This window comes from Ambystoma mexicanum, chromosome 6q (genome assembly GCF_040938575.1).
Source record: "Ambystoma mexicanum isolate Mex_15411 chromosome 6q, UKY_AmexF1_1, whole genome shotgun sequence".
Lineage (NCBI taxonomy): Eukaryota > Metazoa > Chordata > Amphibia > Caudata > Ambystomatidae > Ambystoma > Ambystoma mexicanum.
The window spans coordinates 545242619-545268283 of NC_090937.1; positions in this window are offsets into that span (position 1 = coordinate 545242619).

The window sequence follows — 25665 nt, forward strand, 5'->3', positions numbered from 1 at the left end:
GTTCTAAGAACACTCGTGGTGTCCTGAAATGTTCGTAGGGGGTGTCCTGAGGATGCTGTCCGTATTGTTCTCTGGCAAGTTGAATGTGTTCTAAGAACACTCGTGGTGTCCTGAAATGTTTGTAAATAAACAAAATGGGGGTGTCCTGAGGACGCTGCCCGTATTGCCCGATGGCAAGTTAAATGTGTTCTAAGAACACTCGCGGTGCCCTGAAATGTTCATAGGGGGTGTCCTGAAGACGCTGTCCGTATTGTTCTCTGGCAAGTTGAATGTGTTCTAAGAACACTCGTGGTGTCCTGGAATGTTTGCAAATAAACAAAATGGGGGTGTCCTGAGGACGCTGTCTGTATTGTTCTCTGGGAAGTTGAATGTGTTCTAAGAACACCCGTGGTGTCCTGAAATGTTCGTAAATAAACAAAATGGAGGTGTTCTGAGGACGCTGTCCGTATTGTTTGATGGCTTGTTGAATGTGTTCTAAGAACACTCGTGGTGTCCTGAAATGTTTGAAAATAAACAAAATGGGGTTGTCCTGAGGACGCTGTCCGCATTGTTCATTGTCAAGTTTAAAGTGTTCTAAGAACACTCGCGGTGTCCTGAAATGTTCGTAGGGGGTGTCCTGAAGAGCTGTCTGTATTGTTCTCTGGCAAGTTCAATGTGTTCTAAGAACTCTCGTGGTGTCCTGAAATGTTCGTAAATAAACAAAATAGGGGTGTCCTGAGGACGCTGTCCGTATTGTTCGATGGCAAGTTGAATGTGTTCTAAGAACACTTGCGGTGTCCTGAAATGTTCGCAAATAAGCAAAATGGGGGTGTTCTGAGGACGCTGTCCGTATTGTTCGTTGTCAAGTTGATAGTGTTCTAAGAACTGTTGCGGAGTCCTGAAATGTTCGTAGGGGGTGTCCTGAAGACGCTGTCCGTATTGTTCGCTGGCAAGTTGAATGTGTTCTAAGAACACTTGTGGTGTCCTGAAATGTTCGTACGGGGTGTCCTGAAGATGCTGTCCGTATTGTTCTCTGGCAAGTTGAATGTGTTCTAAGAACACTCGTGGTGTCCTGAAATGTTTGTAAATAAACAAAATAGGGGTGTCCTGTAGACGCTGTCCGTATTGTTCGATGGCAAGTTGAATGTGTTTTAAGAACACTCGTGGTGTCCTGAAATGTTCGCAAATAAGCAAAATGGGGGTGTTCTGAGGACGCTGTCCGTATTGTTCGTTGTCAAGTTGAAAGTGTTCTAAGAACTGTTGCGGAGTCCTGAAATGTTCGTAGGGGGTGTCCTGAAGACGCTGTCCGTATTGTTCGCTGGCAAGTTGAATGTGTTCTAAGAACACTTGTGGTGTCCTGAAATGTTCGTACGGGGTGTCCTGAAGATGCTGTCCGTATTGTTCTCTGGCAAGTTGAATGTGTTCTAAGAACACTCGTGGTGTCCTGAAATGTTTGTAAATAAACAAAATTGGGGTGTCCTGTAGACGCTGTCCGTATTGTTCGATGGCAAGTTGAATGTGTTTTAAGAACACTCGTGGTGTCCTGAAATGTTCGCAAATAAACAAAATGGGGGTGTTCTGTGGATGCTGTCCGTATTGTTAGTTGTCAAGTTGAAAGTGTTCTAAGAACTGTCGCGGTGTCCTGAAATGTTGTAGGGGGTGTCCTGAAGACGCTGTACGTATTGTTTGATGGCAAGTTGAATGTGTTCTAAGAACACTTGCGGTGTCCTGAAATGTATGCAAATAAAAAAATGGGGGTGTTCTGAGGACGCTGTCCGTATTGTTCGCTGGCAAGTTGAAAGTGTTCTAAGAACACTCATAATGTTCGCGGACATTAAAAGTTTCCATAGGCCATAGTTGAAATGTTTGACTCTATGGGTGTGATATGCTGCAGTGGTTGTGGCCAGGGCATAGAGTGCTGGGTGCATGGCCATTTGGCCATGCACCCAAGACTTTATGCCCTGGCCACAACCACTGCAGCATATCACACTCATAGTTGCTTATAACTTTGAGTCAAAAACAAATTTATAAGGAACAAAGTTATAAGCCACTATGGGTGTGATATGCTGCTATGGTTGTACTTATCATAATATACTTACTGTTTGGTTTAGTAACTGGAGTACAAGTATTTCTTGTTCATTTCTGTGATAAAAGAAAATAGCATGTTAGTATTAGTATTTTGTAATTACTTATTACATTGTATAATCAACATATTTTTTTTTATGGACCCTCATATTTAATATATTACAAACCAGAGTACTGTGCAATTTGCTCAGTTTCTGTGTTTGTTGATAAAATCATTGGGTCTGTGGGAGAAAAAAAAATCCATGTTGGATTAAAAAAAAAACGATTTCTGTTATGCTACAGTTAATTTGTTTGTTTGTTTTCAGTGTTCATTTGTTGTTTCTGGCTTATGCTTTATACATTGGCTTGTTGCAGTTTTTTGGAGCAGTAACATATTATTTATTTGTTAGGATATTGTAAAATTTTGGAGCAGTTAGATATCAGTAGGTGTATTCTAACTGTCTATTGTTTTTATATATTTTAGTGGTATTGATTTATCTGTTTGGATATTTTTAAATTTTGGGACAGTTAGATACCAATTGGCATATTCTAACTGTCTATTCTTTGCTCTAATTTAGTGTTATTCATTTATCTGATTAGTTGTTGTAGAATCTTTGGGCAGCTAGATAGCTTTTGGAATATTTTAACAGTTTATATTTTTTACTACAAGTTTACTTAAGGTTTAAGTAGAGTTTAGTTATCAAATTTTGGTTTTAAGAACATTAAATAAGCGTTTGTAAGATTTGCTGGTAATCTCTGCTTTAGAGTAATGGTACTATCATTAGATTCAAACCATCCACATTTATTTTTTATATTTGCAGTGTAATGCCCTGAATTGGTTGTGGCTCCTGCGTGGTAGATCATACCTAATGTTGTGAAGGTTTTCTTACCAAGTGATATTTGACCATGTGTGAATCCAGTCAGCTTGCAGTTGTTTTTGGTACCATCTGCATTGTAACGTAGAAGCATTAGTATTACGTATTTACTATGTGTTTGTATTACTAACATGGAGCGATTATCCAAATTGCAGGTAGTACATAATCTACCATAGTTTGTATTTTGTACAAGTAGCTGAAATGGAATGGGTTCATAATTAGGTATTGATATATATATATATATATATGAAGCGTTCATTGGGGATTTCTTCTTGTGTCACATTGTTGCAGAGAGTGCATGTATGTTTCCACATGTATGAAATCTGGAAGATTTCATTTATAGGTATGTTTTTGTTTTCCAGTACTAATAGTAAGTGCATTAGAAATTCTTGTGGATCTTCCTGTGAGTTTATAGTGAATTTAACCATTCCAGCACAGTAGTCCAATTGTTGTGTTATTCCATAAACACAATACATGTTATCAGGATTGTTTGCTGCATTTCTGTGAAGTACTAACATTTGCAAACACAATTGGTCTGTACTGTGCAAGTAAATGTTGTCAACAATTGATGGCAATTGAAATAGAATATTCATTGCTACGTTTGCATAGCAACTTACTCCACCTATATTTGAGATTTTAAATGGACCAGGTAGTTCTGTATCTGATTGATTTTTTTTGTCATCCTTCTTTGATGAAGTACCTGGTTTACTCTCCCTAATGGGTTATTTTATGTTTGTGGTACTTGATGAAGTTTTAGTTTCTTTTACTCTCTTTGGAGGATTTGCAGTGACATCCCGTTGCATTTCTGTTTGATTTAGTTTTCTTTTAGAACTTTTTACTTTTTGTGGTACAGAATATGTGTTTAGATGGGGGTGTATAGTGAGTGAAGTCTATTGTATTATAAAATGCAAGGAATATCAGCGTTTACTTTACTTGCATCAAAGTTGATTAGAAATAGACCGTCAAGTGTAGATAAACGTGATAGTGCTAGGTAGCTCATGTCTTCTTTAAAGACTGTGTTACCAATGTCTATCATTGCTTTGTCTAGGGTAAGACCTTGTGATTTATGAATGGCGACTGCGTATGCAAGAGTTAGAGAAAATTGTTCTCTGTGCACATACATGTCTTTGAAGAGAAGGAATCGAGCTGTTGAGCATCCTATCCTTTTTACTTCTGAAAGTTTGTCAAAGAGAATATTTACAAACTGAATTTTGTTGTCACATGGGTATGTTTGAAAGCCAACACTGTACCCAGTGCTCCATTAACTAGACCTTGGTCCACATCAAGGTTACGTTTAAGCATTACTCCGCAATTTAAGGATAATTTTAATTTCTTTTCCAAGCCTGCTCTGTTTGAGATTGATTTTTCTAAACTATTTAGTCTTGTTGTGGCTTGGTCACACATGGGTAGCGTCATACCATGTACATCTAGTTTGTCTGTGGCGCTAATTTCCATTATTGGTTGCATTTCTTTACTTAACATTATTTCATTGAATTTTAAACAGCTTGCAAGAGTTGGCATTAAGGCCATACAATTGACATTTTTGTGGGCTAATTGTTCCATAACATCTGTAGCACATGCATTATCACCATAAAGTGCATGAATGTGACAGGTTTTGAATATTGCTTCTGCTTCTTTAGAAAGTATACCAACTCTGATACTTTTCAAGATGTTGGCATAAGTGAGATCTGCAGATTGCTGCATGTTTTCTGTTAATTCTCTGTATTGGAAATGTTGCCAAAGGTTGACATTTCCAATGCTGCCAACAGTTTTATGGTAGAGTTTGTGTCCTAATGTTTTAAAAATAGGCTCACCTTTTGCTGGTGTCAATTGAAGAATATCTCCAAAACCAATAATGTGTTTTCCTGCAAAGAGCTCTTCATAGTTTGTTTTGAGTACTTCTTGTAATCAGAGGTGAATCAAAGCCAACATTAGGTCGGACACCATGCTCACCTCATCTATTAGTAGCATTTTCATTTGTTTCAATACTCTGCGTAGTTCCATTGCAGCTTCTGTAGAAAGTTTGTAATAGTCTAATTTGTTTTGGTGTTCTACTGGCAGGAGTAGTAATAGGTGTAAAGTGACACCACCTATGTTGTAGGCAGCTAAACCTGTGGGGGCAGTGACAACAGCTGAGAGTTTGTTGTTTGTCAATTGTTGAAGGAACTTACTGATGATTTTGATTAGGAATGTTTTGCCAGAACCAGCTTCACCACTGACGTACAATAGTATAGGTTTGTAATTTTGGCAGGTGCATTCTTTGTTTTCATGTTGTACACCATGTGTAATTTCCTTTGATACTTCTTGAAAGATGCTACTTTGCTCATTGTTTAGTTTTGATTGTAGTATAGTTAAGTCTTCTTTATCTTCATACTGACACATAGTGTTTTCTACTTCTATCATAGTTAATTCTGCCTCAGTTGTTATTAGTGGCTCTTCCAGTGGTTCATGGCTTCCTGTTACAGAAGGTTGACTACTGTCAGGAGTGTCCTTATCTAGTTGGGCCTGGAGTTCTTCTTCGTGTTGCTGTTCATTGTGCAACATTGTTTTGTACTCTGTAAAGTTTACTTCAGTGATAGTGCTTTCATTTGCTTTGAAAGCATCTTCATATGAGTCATAGTTATCTAGTATTTCTTCTTCTTTTCTCCATGGTTTAAAGAGTTGTAGCGGGGACATATAATATACTTCTTTATGTTGAGGAGACTTTAATGACAATTTGATATGATTAATAAAATTTGGTTTGGTGAGTTTTACTAAGCTGCCTTCACAGTTTGTCACTATGTATTTACCTTTTTTTCATCAGATTTTATATTATTGTTTTATGTGTAGTTTTGGGCTATGTGGTATAGACACATGGTTTCCAAAGTGGTACTCCTGTTTGTGTAGTATGTGTCCAATAAATTGTTTTTTAAATGTCTTGGCTGTTGGGATCATGTTTGGCTGTTGTTTCTATATCTTCGTATGATTTTAGAACTCTTTTTCTAGATTTAGCTAGAACAAGACTTAGCCATACTATATTTTCAGATTTACCATACAGTGCAGTACCAGTTAAACGATCAGCTGCTTCATAGGATCCACATTCTCAATGGGACAGCAGCATTTTTATGCCCAAGCTGTAACATTTTTGAGATACTATTTTATCTGATGACAGGTCATTCCAGAGGTCTTGCAGCTCTGTCTTTTCTGCTTTGGTTAAGTATGCTGTGACATATTGTGCAACTGCAGTAGAATTGTCTGCAATTTACTGCACATCTATGTTTGCATTCCATAAGTGGGCAATGATTGCATTGTAATCATTGATATATTTTTCTTCTTCTTTTCTTTTTATGTAATATGTATTTTAGGTGACTTACCTTTAACACTATGTCTAACTGAAGACATGAGGTTGTTGACTTGACCTGTATTCGTAATTGGTCTAGGGAAAGCAAATTGGCATTTGGTGTAGTATTCCCCTTTGTTTTTGTATTTGCAACAATATTTTCCACATTTGTGTCTTTGAAATTGTAAAATTTGTGCATGAAGATCACTATGTGTTGCTTCCAATGGAATTTCACAAGTGACATATTTTTCAATAAACTGTAAAACAGTGGCATCACTGTCTTGGCCAAATTTAGGAGCATCTTTAATCCATAAATGCATGTGCATATGTGGTGCTCCTCTGGCTTGGTATTCTTTTCTCCAAAAGAAGTGTTGCACTTCTCCAAGGGGAGGAACAGTTTTATTACAAATAAAATGTAGCATAGCAATGAAGCGATGGTGAAAATATCTTAAAACATTGACAGGATACAGAGAACAAAGTCCTCCAGGTGTTAGTATATCTATGTTTGTTTTGATTTTGTTTGATATGCATAGGAAATCATGTAAATCTTCCCATGCATATTCTGCACACCTTAATGTAACAAACCAAGTGGGTGGGCCAAGGTTTCTGATCATACAACGTACATCTCCATGATGTTGAAACCAGTACTCTTTAGTACCACACATATTTGCTAATAGATTTGTAATATTTGTTTGTAAAACCTCATCTTTTTGTTGCACTTTTTGTAATAATTGTGTAGCTGTCATATTTTGAAAGTGTGATCCTGATTTTAATATGTGTGCATCTCCGTAACATAAAGTTGCTAGTTCACTTTCAAAGAGTAGGTGGAATATGTATTCCACATTTTGTCTAAATCTGGGATCTTCAGAATACATCCGTAATGAGCGGTATTGTGATGCTGATATTTGAATAGGTCTATCATCGTACCTTCCTCCTTTGCCAGTAGGAAAGAGTAGACGAAAAGTACGTGCTTCTATACTTTTTTCTCATATGCTGATTGTTGATCCTTTTGTTTGACGCATTTGGTACGTTTCCTGTGCATCTTCTATGGTGTCATTAGAGTGCAATGGATGAATTGTATAATGGTCTAAAGTGTTTGATATTGTAGCAGGATCTAGTAGCTCAAATTGACCAGCTTCTTTGTCTCTTGAACTATTTCAGTTGTATCGTTCAAGTTTTTTTCAATATTAATTTCTTTGTAATATTCATTATTCTCTTTAAGATATTGCAAGGATTCTCTAACTTTATGTAAATCTACCAGCTGTTGCCAATTTGTTTTGTCTTTTTTAGGTACTCCATTTACCAAGATAATTAAAGATTGTTGCATTGGACGTTGCACTCCCAGAGTGTGCACATTTTCTTTTAGATCTAATGGTAAATACACTACTTTTCCACGAATACCTTTCACTAATTCAGAGGGAGGTAATTTTGCAGTTTTTGGTTGAAGGCATATTATTGCTTGAAATGGGTGCACTGTTTGAATTATGATGCTCTCATATAAATTAAGTTGTTGAAGGGGTTTTGGTAGTGGATATAATTCCAAATTATTTGTGACAGCACGTGAAGGAGTTTGGTTGTTGTCAAGTTTTGTAGTGCAGTAACTACAAAGTATTACAGAGTCAGTTATTTCATATTTGTTTTCTGCTATAAGGTAGAGAGCTAATTCAAACCATTTAGAATCTTCATTGTCTTCTATTTTGTATGATAGGTCTACGGTTTTTGTGTTACTTTTATAAAAAGTTCTGTGGCAACATACACACACATGGTTTGGTACTTCAGCAGATGTACTTTTAAATTTTAGTATTTCTTTTTTGTATGTGTGTAGTAACAGGTCACCATGTGTAGAATTGTTACTAATTTGGTTTACAGCTATTTCATTCTGTAAGTGGGTTTCACTTCCAAAATATTGTTTTGGAATATAGTCGATTTATTCTAGTAGGTGTTTTGCTGTACCATGTAGAAGAATGTTATTTAAATTGGCTAGTGCTAAAGCAGGACTTTTAGCATAGTACAGTTTATAAAGTAGATTTCTTATACTTGAATGATGTGTTGATATCCTTTTGATATCATTGAAGGTGGTTTTGCAAGTAGGTCCTGTAATGCAGGCCAATGAATGTCCTTGTAGTCCTGTGTACTTGCGTACTGGACAGGTATCCATATTTTACAGTAGTTTAATTTTGATTTTGTCTTTGCTTTCCACATATTGATTAAGGAATTGGTGTAAAGACTTGAAAAATTGTTTGGGAATGTTACACATTGACGTGCATGACCATTTGTACACTAGGCGTTCTGATTGAGTTGAATGGAGGGGTAATTATAAGTTTTCAGGGCATATTTTTCTAAGGAGTACTTCTTGTTCCATTATGGTATTATTAAATTTTTCATAACCTTGATCACTGCTATGTATGGCAATTGTATTTGTTTGCTTTTGTTTGTACGCTTCTTCATTAAAGTATGGTTCTGTGCTCGTAGTGTGCCTCCATTCACCTCCGCAGACACTTAAGAAGTTCTTTCTGTTGACGTTTCGTTTATTGAGAAGTCTTTTTTGTAATTTAGTTATTAGTTTTGTTAGTGGTTTCATTTTGTTTAACACTAAAATAAATAACTTTCTTTTGAGAAGAATTGCACTGTCTATCAACGCTTCTAAGATTAATTTCCTACGATAGGTTTTAAGCGTTGAACCTGGTTTCTTTCCTGTTTTTATAAGATTTTGAAGGACTTTGTGATGGAACATTTTGGCTAAAATACTTTTCTTGGTATGCTTACTTTGAACTATATCAAGATTTAAAGAAGAAGTTTTATCTGTAGTGATAGCTGATTTTCTGTTAATTGTTTTTTGGTTTGCTTTACATTTTGATAGAGGAGGCAAAGCTTTTGTACTTGAAACTTCTTTTGTTTCACTAAATGACTGTATTAGCTGTTTTTCAATTTTTTTTTACAAATTGTGCTAGAGATGGATGCTTATGTTGTACACTTTTATTTTCATTTGCTCTACTTCTGCGTTGCTTTCTACGGACTTGATTTTTGGTAGGCATTCTTTAGGGTCTGTTGAAAAAAATAAAGAAGGTATGGGTTGGGGTGTTCTGCAATGTATGTGTGGTGTGTGCATGAGTGTTTGAGTAAGATGATAAAGATGTATGTAATGGTGTGTGATTGTGCATTGGGAATTACAACTAGTAGGGATGGGTATTATTGAATTAATGTGTTACTAAACTGTGGTTCAGAGGACAGAAAACAGTAAGCTAGTGCTGTGGAGAAGTATAAATAGTATATCTAATGCTATACAATTAAAACAGTTGTTTGTTCTATAACATCTAAATTCTAGCGGTTGAGTTGGGTAATTTGTGTGTCGAAAAATAGGAATTTGTGGGCCATTCTGACTGTAAATCGCTGTTTAAGACATGGGGATTTTTGGACAGAATGGTGCAGAATCTCTATTTTTAGGCACAGAAATAGCATGAATTAACCTTAAAGTTTGTTTGAGTAATAATACTAATATTATGGTGATATTGTACTTACTTTTTTTCTAAAATGAGCAGGTTACTTCTTAGTTGTTCTTTGTACTTCAAATTCGGCTGCTTCTTTTCAGGAGAATGGTTTTCCCTGCAGTTGTAAAAGAAACAAATTAGTAATTTTGTTTGTATATAGCACTGTTTTAAATTTTTAATTGACATCCTCAGCACCTTCCTCAAAACCATTAAAACTATCTTATTTACATAAGATATGTTGCACCAGTTAAATACATATGATATGTTCTTAATGAACAAATTGTATTGAAATTACTAACTGTAGCAAACAAAATAAGCTTTACTATGTCTTGTGAAATTCATAATGTAGCACTGAATAGCATTATTCCTGTAACTAAGCTCTTCCAAGTAATAGTGCCTCAATGTCATGGGCTACTTGTCCCATGTAAATGTAAGTAATTAAATAAATAAAGAAATACAAAAAATATATGTAATTGTACAAGTATTATTATTTGAGATTTGAATATAGAGTGTGCATGCAATTTTGTTTGACTATATGTAGTCTATATATTTAATTTCAAAAATGTTAGTTTAGCATGATTTGAGTATGTGTGTGTATAAAGAAATTAACTGCCTGATTCATGGAATTATTTGCGTGAAAAACACAGATATGCGTACCTTTCTGCCCGAAAATCCCTTTTTGAAGTATGGGGATTTTCGGGCAGAAAGGCGCGCAAATCTGTGTTGTTCACGCAAATAATTCCATGAACAGGCAGTTAATAGTATAAAGGTTTTTAAGTGACAGTTGATTTTAGGAGATTGATAAAAAGATAATATAATCATTTTACAGATTATACAAGCTAAAAGTCAGTTAGAAAATGTGTTCATGCACTGTACAGAAAATATGCATACCTGTAGTTTGTGTTCATGCATATGGATATGAATGGAGCTGCAAGTAGAAATCTTGGAGACTTGTACAGTATTGCACTCTGACACCACTGTACGCATCCATTTGAATGCGGCAGGCAGATTGTCGGCGCCGATGAAAACGACTAGTGGCGTCAAACAGGGGTGTATGGTTGCAGCATACTATTCAATTTGTATCTGGCAGATATGGATAGGGCTTTCAGCACTGCTGCAGCAAATCCAGTGAAAATTTCTGGGGTAATTTTAGCTTATGCTGACAACCTTATATTGCTTGATTACACACCGGCAGGTCTTCAGTTAATGTTAGATGCACTGAGTAGCTATTGTACTCTGAATGGTTTATTGATCAACATCGATAAAAGCAAAGTGCTGGTCTTCACAAAAAAATGTTGCCCTAAAAAATACACATGGTTGTTGTCAGGGAAACCATTAGAACAAGTCAAAACCTATAAATATCTGGGGATTATCGTTAATGATCGATTGACTTGGAAGGCCCATTGGACCGCACTTAATGCTCGTTGCCATATTGCCAATAATGCTTTAAGCATCTTTATTGGTAAGAACAGTGGCTATTCGGTCTCAGTGATACTGACCATCTACATCGCAAAGATAAGATCAATATTACTGTATACAATCATTATATGGGGACACAAATTAGTTAAACTGGTCGAGCGTCTTGAAGCCGTCCTGCTTCGAAAACTGTTCCGTTTACCACAAAGTGTAAGTGTAGAATACTTATATCTAGAATTTGATATGACTGGTATTTCTCATGTGTTTATTAACCATTGTGTATTAAACTTTGAGATGCTGCTACGCCTAACGACTGATACCATTACAAGTGCTTATGTGTCTGCATATTTGAAACTTATTAGCGGCACTATGTTCGGTATACTGGGCGAGATGAAAAAACTCCACAATAAGTGGGCTTGTCAAATGTTTTCATGTGGCCAAATGAGTATTTACTCTGTGAAAGCAACTCTAAAAAATATACTCAAAGAGGTTAGCTATGAACAGCAGTTAACTGATCTTTGAACTAAAATCAACAGTGGGATTTATTACAATGAACGTATATTGCGTAGGGGCATTCCGAGTTACATCAATGCCTACCCCAGCCCACAAACAGTGCGACAATACCTTCTATTGAAGTTTAATATATCTGAGGCACTGGAAATTAAAGGTGCATATACCTGTGTTCCACATGCCAGTCGTTATTGTCGCCTGTGTGGTACCACTGTAATTGAGACGTTACACCACCTTCTAATTGAATGTGAAAGTTTATATGCACTTCGGTATCGCCACCTGAAATCATATAACAATAATTTTAACCCTGATGAAATTGACAGTCTTTGGCCACTGTTTATGAGTGGCAATGACATAAATCTAATGTATTTTATGGTGTTATTTTACACCAAAATTGTCCTGATTTTACACTGTGTTGATTGATCATATGAGATTACTGTAATATGTTCATATGAACTATGTGTGATCCAATGACCTATGTACTTGGCAATGAAATTGTTACTCGGTTGTTTCCGTATTAATACTAGCGTGTTTAACTGTGTTGCCCTAGACATAAAATTGTTTTTAGGTATATCATTGTAAATGTAAATATCAATGAAATGGTAAATAAAACATTTGTTTTGTTATATGTATATCAATAAAAAACTGAACTTAAATACATACGATATGTTCTTAATGAACAAATTGTATTGCAATTACTAACTGTAGCAAACAAAATAGGCTTTACTATGTCTTGTGAAATTCATAATGTAGCACTGAATACCAGTATTCCTGTAACTAAGCTCTTCCAAGTAATAGTGCCTCAATGTCATGGGCTACTTGTCCTATGTAAATGTAAGTAATTAAATAAAAAAAGAAATTACAAAAATATATGTAATTGTACAAGTATTATTATTTGGGATTTGAATATAGAGTGTGCATGCAATTTTGTTTGACTATATGTAGTCTATATATTTAATTTCAAAAATGTTAGTTTAACATGATTTGAGTGTGTGTGTGTGTGTATAAAGAAATTAAATAGTATAAAGGTTTTTAAGTGACAGTTGATTTTTGGAGATTGAAAAAAGATAGTAGATTCATTTTATAGATTATACAAGATAAAAGTCAGTTAGAAAATGTGTTCATGTACTGTACAGAAAATATGCATACCTGTAGTTTGTGTTCATGCATATGGATATGCATGGAGCTGCAAGTAGAAATCTTGGAGACTTTTACAGTTTTTCTTGTAGATGGTGCTTGCCAATGATATGACACTTATACTGAGAGAGATTCACAGTAGTTTGCAGTTCTGATCTATGATGATGCAGTTAGATGTAGGGGTCTTTTATGTGATTGGTGGATGGTCATGTGACTTCTTAGCTACATCCAATGAGGGAATGGCACAGAGAGTGAAGTGGAAATGGTAGAAGGGCTGTTCATGTTACGATATGTCCGCGGACATGGCGGTAGTTTGCGGACATCGGGTGTTAAATCCCCGGATTTTTGGTTTCAGAAGTCATGCAAATGAGAATGAGCACTGAAAGGGACTGGTCAGGAAAGTTTAGTGGGTGTGTTTTGCCAGGAGAGAGTTTCTCGGATACTCTTTTTGCTGAGAGAAGAACAGATAGCTATGGCTGTGTGTTTCAGAAAACTGATTGTTTGGATTTTGGGAGACTCGTGGATACATTGGTTGAAGGTGCATGCAGAAACCAGTGGAGTAGCTGTAGATCTTGGATTCCCACATGTGGAAGTACACTGGCATCGAGTACGTGGAATGAAGTCATTGGACTTGTTACCTCTCTGTGCTATTTTGGAGACAGAGCAACATCCAGATATAATTATAATTCATTGTGGAGGGAACAGTTTAGGACATGTGTCTGGAATTTCTTTGCAATTTGCAATGAAAGAAGGACTTGGGAAGGTCATGAACATGTTTCCAAATTCTCAAGTAATTTTTTCACGGATTGCGCAGAGACAAATGTGGCTTCGTTCTTCTTCATTTGATCCACAAACGGAGAAAGCAAGGCGCAATGTCAATAAGGCTGTTTGTGCCTTTCTAAGAGATTTTGGCATGTCTTCTTTTCACAATGAAAATATTATGTTTCGTAGTACATACATTTTTCGCAGAGATGGAGTACATCTAACTTATGCTGGCAATCAGATTTTTCTAAGAAACATACAAAATGCATTGCAATCTTTTTTAGAATTACAGAATCCATTTTGAAGTAGGTGTTGAGTATTTATAATTTTTGAAACACAAACACCTCCCAAAGGCTCTTTTCAGAGCCACCACTTCCTCCGAGAGAAAATTGCAATGGTTATTATAGGGTACCACCCCAAAATTTTAGATGTCCGCGGACTGGCTGTGGACTTCTAAAAAATACAAAGGGCCCTGCTTCATTTATTTTCACTTCTATTTTTTAACTGTGAAAGGCAGCTATGAAAAGAGCCTTTTTTTTATATTTGTTATTTTATATTTGTTTGGGTTTTTTATACATGACAAACTAGGAGAGGAGGGGAAAGGGGGAACACCAACCACAGGGATAAGAAAGGGCAAGCTGAGAGAGGAAGATGTAGAGTGGGTTTTATTTGGGTAGTGAGCAGGTCTTCTCGTGCTCTGAGACGATAGTCTCAAAAGCACTATGAAGTCGCTCCCCCCTGCAGAGTACGGTGTCACAGTACATACATACAACTGTGACCCTCAAAAGGTAAGGGTCATCAGCATTATGTATGGCCTGCGAGGCAGCTTGAGGAAGAGGCTGTCCCACAGAGGTGTTCATTGTGGTGACAGGATCGGAAACGGAGGATGAAGAAGAGGAAATCAACCTACTACGCTCCTCGCAAGGTACAACCTTGCGAACGGCCCCAGAGTGAAATGACTTGAGGTGTCGCTTCATGATAGTGGTCCCAAAGCTGTACGAACCATTCCTCCCGCGACTGAGTACCATTTTGCACTCATTGCAGGTGACTCAGTTTGCATGAGCCTTAGGACCATTCCCATGAAATGTAAATAACCGCCACACCCAAGACTCACGCCTAGTGCGGGTAGTAGGGATTTCCACTACCTCATTCTTGTCATCCTCTTCTTCCTCCTCCGCATCCTCACTCCTGTTCCCCTCTTCAGGCCCTTGGGGAGGTGGTGGTGGTGGAGGGGGTGGGGGTGGTGCTGAAGCAGGTGCAGCACCAGGTGGCAGTAGTTCAGCCATGGAGGCCATCTTGATGATGGTGTAATCTGCAGGTGGCAGCAAAAATCGCTGTGTTCTGAAGAATAGCCAGAAACACAATGAGAATAAGCTCTAGGGCGTGGTCTTTTATACTGGTGCTTGTACGCGGTTCGTGGACAGATCGAACACAAAAAAAGGTTCAAAAGGTTTCAAAAAGTATGTAGAAACTCAGGATAAGTATGTGGGACTTGTGCTATGGTGAGTTGTTATTGAGAAGTATTGTGGATTACTTGAAAATGTACTTATAAATTGTTTGGGTGCACGAACAGTGTCTGCATTCAGAACACGCGATCAGAGTGGGCGCGGTCACATGATCGCTTCGCGAACATGTTCGCGAAGGAAGCAGCTGTACGCAGGACACCAAATGCACGGACATTCGTTTGCGCATGCGCGTTGATGTTCTACGGACACTGTTTGGCTCCTGAAGTAATTAAAAGTGCATCACACGTCAAAAGAACAGTTACGGACAACCGTTTGTTCTTAGAACAGTTAACTTCCTTGCGAACAATACGGACAGACATAGCGTCCTAGGACACCTCCATTTTCGTTTATTTACAAACATTTCAGAACACCGCGTGTGTTCTTAGAACAGTTTCAACTTGCTAGCGAACAGTACGGACAGGTATACAGTTCTTCAGGACACCTCCATTTTCGTTTATTTACAAACATTTCAGGACACCGCTTGTGTTCATAGAACAGTTTCAACTTGATAGCAAACATTATGGACAGGTATAGTGTTCTTCAGGACACCTCAATTTCCGTTTATTTACGAACATTTCAGCACACCACATGTGTTTTTAGAACAGTTTCATCTTGCTAGCGAACAATACGGACAGGTATAGTGTTCTTCCGGACACCCCCATTTTGTTTATTTACGAACATTTCCGGACATTGTGTGTGTTCTAGAACAGTTTCAACTTGCTAGCGAACAGTACGGACAGGTATAATGTTCTTCAGGACACCTCCATTTTCGTTTATTTACGAACATTTCAGGACATTGCGTGTGTTCTTAGAACAGTTTCAACTTGCTAGCGAACAATACGGACAGGTATAGTGTTCTTTGGACACCTCCATTTTTGTTTATTTACAAACATTTCAGGACACCACTTGTGTTCTTAGAACAGTTTCAACTTGCTAGCGAACACTGCAGACAGGTATAGTGTTCTTCAGGACACCTCCATTTTCATTTATTTACGAACATTTCAGAACAACCGCGCTGTCCGCGGACACCTAAATTGTTTTTTTTTTTTTTAAACCGAAACTAATTACAACACAATATAAAAATGTAACTTTATTTAACATATATTAACAATGTATGACAGAGAAGGTGAGGCAGAAACGAAAACAAAAACAGGAGAATTAGGGGTTTCAACATCATTGGTATCAGGTGAATAAGGGATGGAAGTCTCATCAAAACGTTTTGGGTTATGGAGAGGGTTTGGGGATAATTGACTGGGATATGGTGAGGGGGACAAGTACATGTGGGACAATGGTATGAGGTTTTTGTTTTAAAATGATCCTCAACAAAAGTATTCAAATTATTAAAATTGGTCAACAATAAATCCATTTTTTCTTTTATACTTTCAAGAGTGTTATCCGTAACAGTTTCTTCAGAGGTATTTTCTATTTTGGTATGCTCTGTACAAAAGAAATATATATGTTAAATATATATAAAATAATAATAATTAAATGTTTTATATTGTAAAGTGTGTACCATTAGCTTCACTATCTTCTGACATTTCCTCATGTGGGAAATGCTCCTCTAGCCATTCCAGAGTACTAGCCATTTCTGTGAGAAAAAAAAAAGATAATATTTTGTTTTTAATCTAATACAGAAAGTTTATAAATATATGAGTAAAATGAAGTACACTTACTATTTCAGGTAAGATATGTTCTGAGTACTCTGTAGTTCTGGTCTTGCTCTTAGTTGTGGAGTGTCTGTGAGGTAATTATGTTGGAAGCCAATTTATCTTCTTTTGGTATATTCCATTTTAGAACATATTGTATTTAAATGAATGGTTAGTGTGTTACATATATGGTTTGCATTTCTTATGTATTACTACATATAATATGTATGTGTGCTACTTTGTGAATTTTTTAAATGTTACTATGTTATGAAATAACAATTAAACATACCCCCCCAGAGTTTTTAGGTAGTGGTACTGTTGTCCGAACATGTCCGCGGACATCAAAAAAGTTTGCGGAAATCAAATTCAGTAGAAGGGGTTCAGTATGTTCCATATTACATGTACATAAAGTCAAAGTTATTATTGTTAAATTGTGCTACTAAAAACCTATGAAATTGAGTGAAAAAACCTTGTTAAAGAGACGTTATTGTTAAGTTGCGCTACTAAAAACCTATGAAATTCAGTGAGAAAAACTTTGTTAATGGGACGTTATGGTTAAGTTGTGCTACTAAAAACCTATGAAATTCAGTGAAAAAACATTGTAAGAGGGACGTTATGGTTCCAAGTAAAACCGAAAAACCCCTGAAATTCACCAGTTATGGTAAACTTACTGCACCCTGTAATTATGTAATTTGATGTACATATCAGTGTATCTTTCATACTGCCACTGTACCTTCTGTAACCTGTGTAAGAAATGTGCTGAGATGCCCTTGGGCTTGGAGCGCTATACAAATAGACAAACTAAACAATATGATGATAAATGTTCTGCATTTGAGTCAAGGATAACTGAAGTGGGGCATCGAGTTAGTGGCAAAGAGCATGTTACAACAGAGTGGTGAGGTCAGAAACCACAGTCAAAGCTCTCCAAAACAGACTGAAAACCTAGAAAACAGAAATAGAAGGAACAATGTACGCATTGTTGGTCTTCTGGGGGGGAGCTGAATAGTACAAACCCAACCTTGTTCTTACTATCATGCTCCCAAAAACTGCTGGATCTTCCAACGTCTCTACAATTAAATATACAATGTGCTCATTGTGTGGGAACAGTTAGCTCAATTTGTAAAACCAACAACTCCTTGCAAACTGTCATCTTTGCTCTGTTGGATTACACTCACATTCAACTCATAATGAATAGAGTGAAACAATTTAAAGAATTTATATGGGATGGCATAAAGATATTCATCTCACAGTATGTGTCTAATGCAACTGCTGCAAGAAGAAAAGCACAGCTGTTGTTTAGACCTGCCCTAAGGCAGCCCAATGCAAGATATGATATTATTCATCCTGGTTTGTTGAAAGCTACCCTCAATGGTAATACTGCTACGTTTCAAAATCCCAGGGATCTCAGACTCATTATTCAGTCCCAGAGTTTGTGTAAATGAATAGTATGATGTCCCCTTCCAATAATAGATCATAGGAACACATATGAATAACTTTGCTGTGCATAAACCTTAATATGTGCTGGAGTAGTGGCTATGTCAGCCTCATCTCAATGGGCTCCCCACACCCATTACATATTCTGTCAACATGATCTGGTGGCTATTTCCTAATACTACCTGCAATGATATTTCTAGTCGAAAGTTTATATTTTCCATGAATAACACTCATGTTGTTGTTTGTCTTCCCATTCTCCTCTTGTCTCTTCTCCTCCCACTTGTTCTTAATCTATCTGAACATCATAAATGGAACTTCTACTACTGCTTGATGAGAAGTTGCAATCCTATGCTTTTGTTACTTCCCTTCAATTTAATTGTATATCAACATGCTTTTTATTTTTACTGCCTTTTGCTCCAATGTCGCTAAAAATATCTTCCTGGAATGCTAAAGGTCTTATCTAAATATATCTAAACTATTAATCACTTGTATTCAAGAGACACACCTGTCGAAGACTGAAGCTGCTAAGGGTTGGTCAAGTTTTCACTAGTGTGGCTCATGGTAAGAAGAATGGTGTTATTATCCTAATTGACAAGGCTCTTGAATACAAAGTAATTTAGGTAGATGAGTACTTCTCAGAATTATGATTAATTCTGTTGACTATTCAATTCTGAAGGTTTATGGTCCTACCTCACCAGATCCTGCCTCTTGGTTGCATTTGATAGAGGAGCAATTTCGTTCCAGTGTTCATAACTTTATTGTATGTGGAGAGTCTAATGAAATGATTGACCCATTCCTGGACAGAAAGTCGAAGGTGTGCTTTAGGAACAAAGCATTCTATCACTGATTTAGGCCTTTCTGATGATTGGCGCATAGCTCACCCTCCAGACATAGATTTTACTTTTCACTCCAAAACACATGATTCTTTCACCAGAATTGATTATATTTTCATTGCTAATTCCATGTCTTCTTATCATACTCAAAAATCAAATAGATGAAGATCTAACTCTGCACTGTTGTATGATGAGTGGTTCACACCTTTCTCAATAAATGCGCATCATCATTTTTTTACACATAATAATACCAATGATACATTGTCTACAAATACATGGGATTGCTATAAAGCTGTGCTTAGAGGACACAATATTTCTTTTATGGCAAAGAAAAAGAAAAAACTGAAACACGAATCAGAAACTATTCTGAAATAGCTGAAAGTCCTTGAGAAGCAATATATCCAAAGTCCGGCCCAGAATGTCCTTAATAACATCATACAAATGCGAAAATAAAAGCCAACACGACCTTGGAATTGTGAACACTGAAAGAAGAGACATATTGTAATTTTCCCTGAAATTGGCAGAATAAACATTTGAAGAATAACATTTAGAAACTAAGCAGAAAAACAATAGACAACACAAACTTGAAAGAAAGACATCAGACAAAACAGTTTCTATTCTGAATAGCTTTTGAAAGAGAATGACCTGCATTTTACATTGCAAGAATTAGCAGCCAACAATTCATGTTGTTTTTTTCATAATTAGTATAATATGTATGTAACTGTGTGCTTGACGCAAATAGATGTTGTATATTTATCTTCAACTTGATGCAAAGACAGCATTTCTTTAAATTAGAATATAACATATTCATAGTTATGTTTAAATGTAGTTAATAGTCTTACTTCTTTTGACAATGAGTACTAAAATATATTTTTTTCTTTATTACATATAAATAGTTACATGCTAAAATTGTGTGTTATTAATGATCACCATTTGCCTGTGGATGGGTTCTGCAACCAAATCTGGAGCATCACTATCACGAACAGAACCATCATGTCGATTTTCTGGGTCTATAGTGCAGCTCCAGTTACCCCATTTGTGGTGCCCATCATCCGTACCAACATGGGTGAATGTTATCAATTAACACATGCAGAGAGCAACATTTTATTACCGATGTATGAATCTGTTTTTCTACAAAACGGAACACCATAGGCTTTGAGAGAAAAAGGATCCTGGAGCTGCATAAAATTATATTTTACTTCACAGAATATTCAATTGCACAATTCAAGATTAAAACATCAAAAAACGAAATATGAAAAATTGCATGGAATGTAACCATCGACCTAAACATGATTTCTATGGCTTTGAGTAGACAATCTGTTCTTCCATTGATTCTGTGACAAAAGTTGTAAAGGCTATTCAAATGTTTCCATTGCAATAAGAAGTATAACGATTTAGTAAATTCCCGACTATGAGTAATTATTAAAAAGTGAAACTTTTTATCTTCTTTTTGTGAAAGGCGTGTAAACATTAACTGTGTGTTTGTGTATCTTCTCTGTATTGCATTAGGTAACGTGTTGGCGTAGTTGCTGACAGCAGACGTTTGGCTATGCTGTGCACGAACATCAAGACAAGGGGCATAACATATCAGCTTGACATCTTTATGTCAGCTTGAGGGGCTAATGTTATGATTTACTGCCACCAGGGCATTTGTTCTTAGTGTGATTGTTCAACGGATAATATAATAAACAATTGTCGGTTTACGACCTGTGTGGTTTGAATGTCTAAATGTCAGAACATTGAAGGTAAAATGTATTCGAGAAAATAACTTGACTGATCTAGTTCTGCTAAAAAAAGACATGCCCTATGCATTGGGCCAATACAATTCCTGAGAGAACTTCTCCTTTAACACAAAACACAAGTTGAATTCATCAGATCAAACCCTAGTTGTAAATAAAAATAGGCCAGACCAGATGTTTCATAACATTTGCAGCACTAGACAGTGTTTTGGCAATTATGTTTTGTAAAGAAATGGGTATTGAATTATTTTCATGACACACAAAAGCGCACCCCGCTGTCCCTTGTGCATGGTAGTGGCCTGTGGCATGTTCCCCTTTTTCCCTCCCATAAAGGCATGTGCCCCTTTTTCCCTCCCATAAAGATATATGTCATATAGATGTCTGGCCAAGGAGTAGGAATATCAGGTGTGGATGTGTTTCCTGGAAAAATGACCACTCAGAGAACGCCTATTGTTTGCATGAACATTTTGCATTGAAGCATCTAAGAAAATACCAGACACATAATCAAGACAGAATTTCTAAAGGGGATAAAGCAACACGTATTAGTGTTGCATTCATGGGGTTCCCAAAGTGTGACTCCTAATACGTATTTGGCCGAAGCTCTGCTCACATTCCTACGTTCTACAGCGGAATTGTTTGTTTCATTACTTAATCAAAGCTGCAGACACTTAGCTGTTATTCATCCAATGATGAAGATCATTTAAATACAACTTTATTTCATAAAGTGACATTTCCCAAAAAATCCGTAACTTTGTGCTGTTGATAACTTGCTGTTTTCTATTTCTAATCCTTAAATTGCTGATATGATATGTGAGAAATAGATCAAACATTCATTCAAGAATGCACATGATTAGTCTGTAGTGCTTCTATACCTTCATAAAGTTCGTACGTTTAGATATTAGAAAAAACAATGATGTGATTCTGTATTCGACCGAGCATTCGGCTTTCGCTCCAAAATTGGTCGAAAGCTAAACATCTCATACAGGATGTGTTTATCATGGTATGTGAGTATAGAAATATCTCAGCAAAAAGACACATGAATAACAAGTGCCAGGCTATTATGGAAGTCTATGCAAAAAGGACGCGCATACTCGTCCTTGGCACTTAATACGTTAAAACAAAGGTTTCTGGCACCGTGGTGCAAACTACTGTTATATAATGCGTTCTTAAGAAATACAATACACATTTAAAAGCATACATTTCATTGAAACAAAATCAATATACCGGTAATATCAATAACGCATTTGTTTATGTTATATCATGCTGCAAATTAGAAAAAAGTTGTTAATCATATGTTTGTGCCATTGGAGCCATTGGCTGTGCACCTTCTTCAATTGTCAAGGTGTTTTCAGCCTTTTCTCTCTTTCTTCTTTTCTTCCACATCCCCAACCTGCTCATCTGCACATGCTCACTTTTTGACTTTGCCTCAACCTCACCCTACATTTTCTTTGATTGACAGCTGAGGTCGCCAGAATGAGCCCCGGGTTCAAACTGAGAAAACGTGCAGAGGCAGTAGGTCAATGATAAGAAAAAGTCAATGAAATACCATAAACCGCCTTCAAAAAATGTTAAAGACTTGAGATGTGGCTGGCGTAGAACCAAACCCATCACAGGTTAACACTGTTGTTCTATTCCTTGCTAGAAATTGCTACTGTTAATAACACACGCAGAAATGTTCCACAACTGATGTTTTTATTTAATACCCAACTAGCATTTAAAATGCATATTCACTTTACCAGTAGTGACATTAATGTGTGCATTTTCCCCTTATTCACCACTGATTATATAAAACTGAATTCTCAAGTAATTTTTATGCGTGATATATGTTGTTTTTTCTGTATTCAGTAACACAAATATTGTTTGGATATGTTTGAAGAAAGGACACCTGTACCAGGAGGCAGTAGGGCATTTGTGCAAACTTGTGATTTGCAACTGTATTTGGTAGACTGCAGAAATGTTTCTTATTTTTTCAAAAAGTTTAAGCTTTTATCTTCTAGGCTCTCCTTGATTTTGTTGATATATTAGGACTAGTTATTCAGAATACAGGCTCAATGCAACCTGCATTCTGAGGAAGCTGTTGGCATCTGAGGCTCACTCCCTACTCATTGTACCACTTCCCCACCACCAAACACAAGTATAAATACATTTTCTTCTAAATTGCACCCTACTGTCACATCTTCTGGTCCTTGACAACGCCCACGTTGTGTTCCTTCATGCATTATGATGCACACAGAAAGGGGGTCTTCTTAGAGTTCCCTGCTCCATTTCAATGTATGTCATCTAGTTTCTATTTTTTCTCTGGTGGGAAATAAGCACTGCACAACATAAACGTCTTATTTTTCATTCCATTAGCAACCCAGACGTTTGGAAAGGGGAACAAATGGTCATATATGTTGGTTGGTGTTTTATTCCTGTCATTAAAATCCCTGCCCTAATGTTTAAGGCACTCACTTCGCTAATACCTAATAATATCAGGCTGTGGCCATTTCCACCTAGTACTGCCTCCCACAAAAGGCTCAATTGCCTAATTAAACCAATTTCACTTAGAAACTAAAATAAACTGTACCATTCAAAATATTGGATGGGAGCATTTATTCAGTGGAAAGTATGTATTCAATCCCAGTTTAACACGGATTTGTTAATGTTTATATAACATTTATTTCAGGAAATACCTTTTTACTGCGGTCCTCATACATTTCTTGTGGGACTGTGTTTAACCAAACACATTTTAGCATGAGCAATAATCTGATCCCGTTACACAGTTCTTTAAAATAAGTAATGTTTTACTAAAACAAAAATAATGGTGCAGTTAAACATCTTTCTCTCAAAGTATTGCAAACTGTAGAAACACATTGTGAAAACAAAATAAGGGGCACATTAGGGACTAATTCAGTGTATTGAGCACTTTCCGAGATGACGGTGTGCAACCTACTTTCACAGTTTTGATTCCTGGCATGGCTGTTACAGCCTTCATTCTTACAAGGTTGATAAACTGAGTACCAAAAAGTGGTTATTGGTAACTCATATTATTACAGCACTTGAATTTGGGAGGGCACTGGCTTCAAGTTCTACATACAAGACTCGGGGTCTGATCACGACTTTGGCGGTAACGCCGGCGGTATTACCGCCGACAGTATTAGCCCTACCGCTGAACTCCCCGGGGCTAATAGCGCCGGATCACGGGTTCGGCGGTAATGTTAATCCCCATTCCCCATTGAGCCCATTCGGGAATGCCCCATTCCCCATTGGGCTCAATGGGGAATTTTCGAGCTCTCACCGCCGGCGGATTTCCCACCGGCGGTAATAGCGCAAATTTTCGGCGGATTTCCCCCCAGCTCAGAGCTGGGTTGAAATCCGCCAAAGTCCTGATTTGGGGAACTCTTAAATCCGGCGGTAATAGCGCGACCGCTGGATTTAAGGGTTAGCGCCAAAGTCGTGATGAGGCCCTTGGTACATTAAAATGTTGTCAATGCTTTTATTCCTTAAACTGATTTGACATACTTTCACTTTGGCACACACATCTGTGACCTGATCATATCTACTTTATTTTATTGGCAATTTTACACATGTCCAGACCTTACACAATCTATACGAAAACTAGCATAGTCAAGTAGTTTTTATGAAGGCTGAGTACCATGCATATGGTACTCAACCTTTCTGGTGAGTGCAATGAAATTCTGTCATTTTTTATTTTACTGCAAACAAACCTTTTTACGGTAAATGTCAAATAATGGTTTCACTGTGCATGTCTGCTCCAAACAAGGATTGGGTTTATGGTGACATGTACAATTTTACAAAAAGCACTGGTAATATTTTTCTAGACAAGGTGGCTTAAGCAGGTTGTGATATGAGGGGGCAAGGCCAAGCCTCTTCTCCAGTGGGCCAAACCTGCCTCCATCAGCTACCTTGACAGCCTCTGTCTACTTTGACATATTTCGGATCATCATCATCATCATATTGATTTATTTAGATACAAAAAAATCCTTTAAATGAGCATAGATACATATAAATTAAATCTAAATCAATAAAATGTCATCATTGTCAGAAGAAGTGCATTAAAACGTTGTAATGATTAAACACTACCATTTGAAATTTAAAACCCAGTAAGATTCAATTCAAACACCCAGAACAGATTGATAAGCAGTAGTAATGCCAAGTGAAATAGGAAGCAATTTATCAGGGGCAGCCAAAGCCATCACAACTCAGTTCAGAAACCTCTTTATTGAGTTTGACTCCAATCCTGCTACACTTGCCTTAGGTTGTACCTCCCATGTGTGCTCAAATATTTAATAGCTGACACTTGGATTCCCCTAGAGGGATGGGAGAATATCCTTTACAAGGTCACCTGTGTGGCCCTAAACTCCATCTCTCACTTTTGAAAAACAGAATACAGTAAAACATAAGCATTGTGTTATAACAAAGGGATACAATAAAAAGTAGAAATCGCCATCTCCAGGATACGTTGTCACACCTATATGTGGGGATACAATACTCCTTCTTGCACCACCTACCTATAGGTTAACACAGCTATCGTAAGATAGCCCAAGCACAGAAACAGATATATTAAACTGGCCTTCTTGGACATTTCAAGCACAAATGCTCCTCCCTCTATGAAAACGTTCTTCCTGCCAAACAGCCCCTCATAATTACTGACCTGATTGCCTTTTTAACTTCTTGCCCTGATGTGTGTAGCAATGAAATCCGTTTTTTAGCTCCTGCATATCCCATTTCTTCAATAACTGGGCTAAACCTAATACCTAAGAGGTCAAGTTGGACACATGAGGCAATTGACTCCACCTTCTGCATTCTCCTTATTTCAAACACATGATCTCGGGACACCAATGGCGAGGGGTGAAGCCACACATGAAGCCAATCAGTAAGGGGCTGAGGAATTACTGTATTACTAATAGAAACAACATAATTTCAAGCTGTGCAGCTGCCATCAGGGTTCCCGGTCA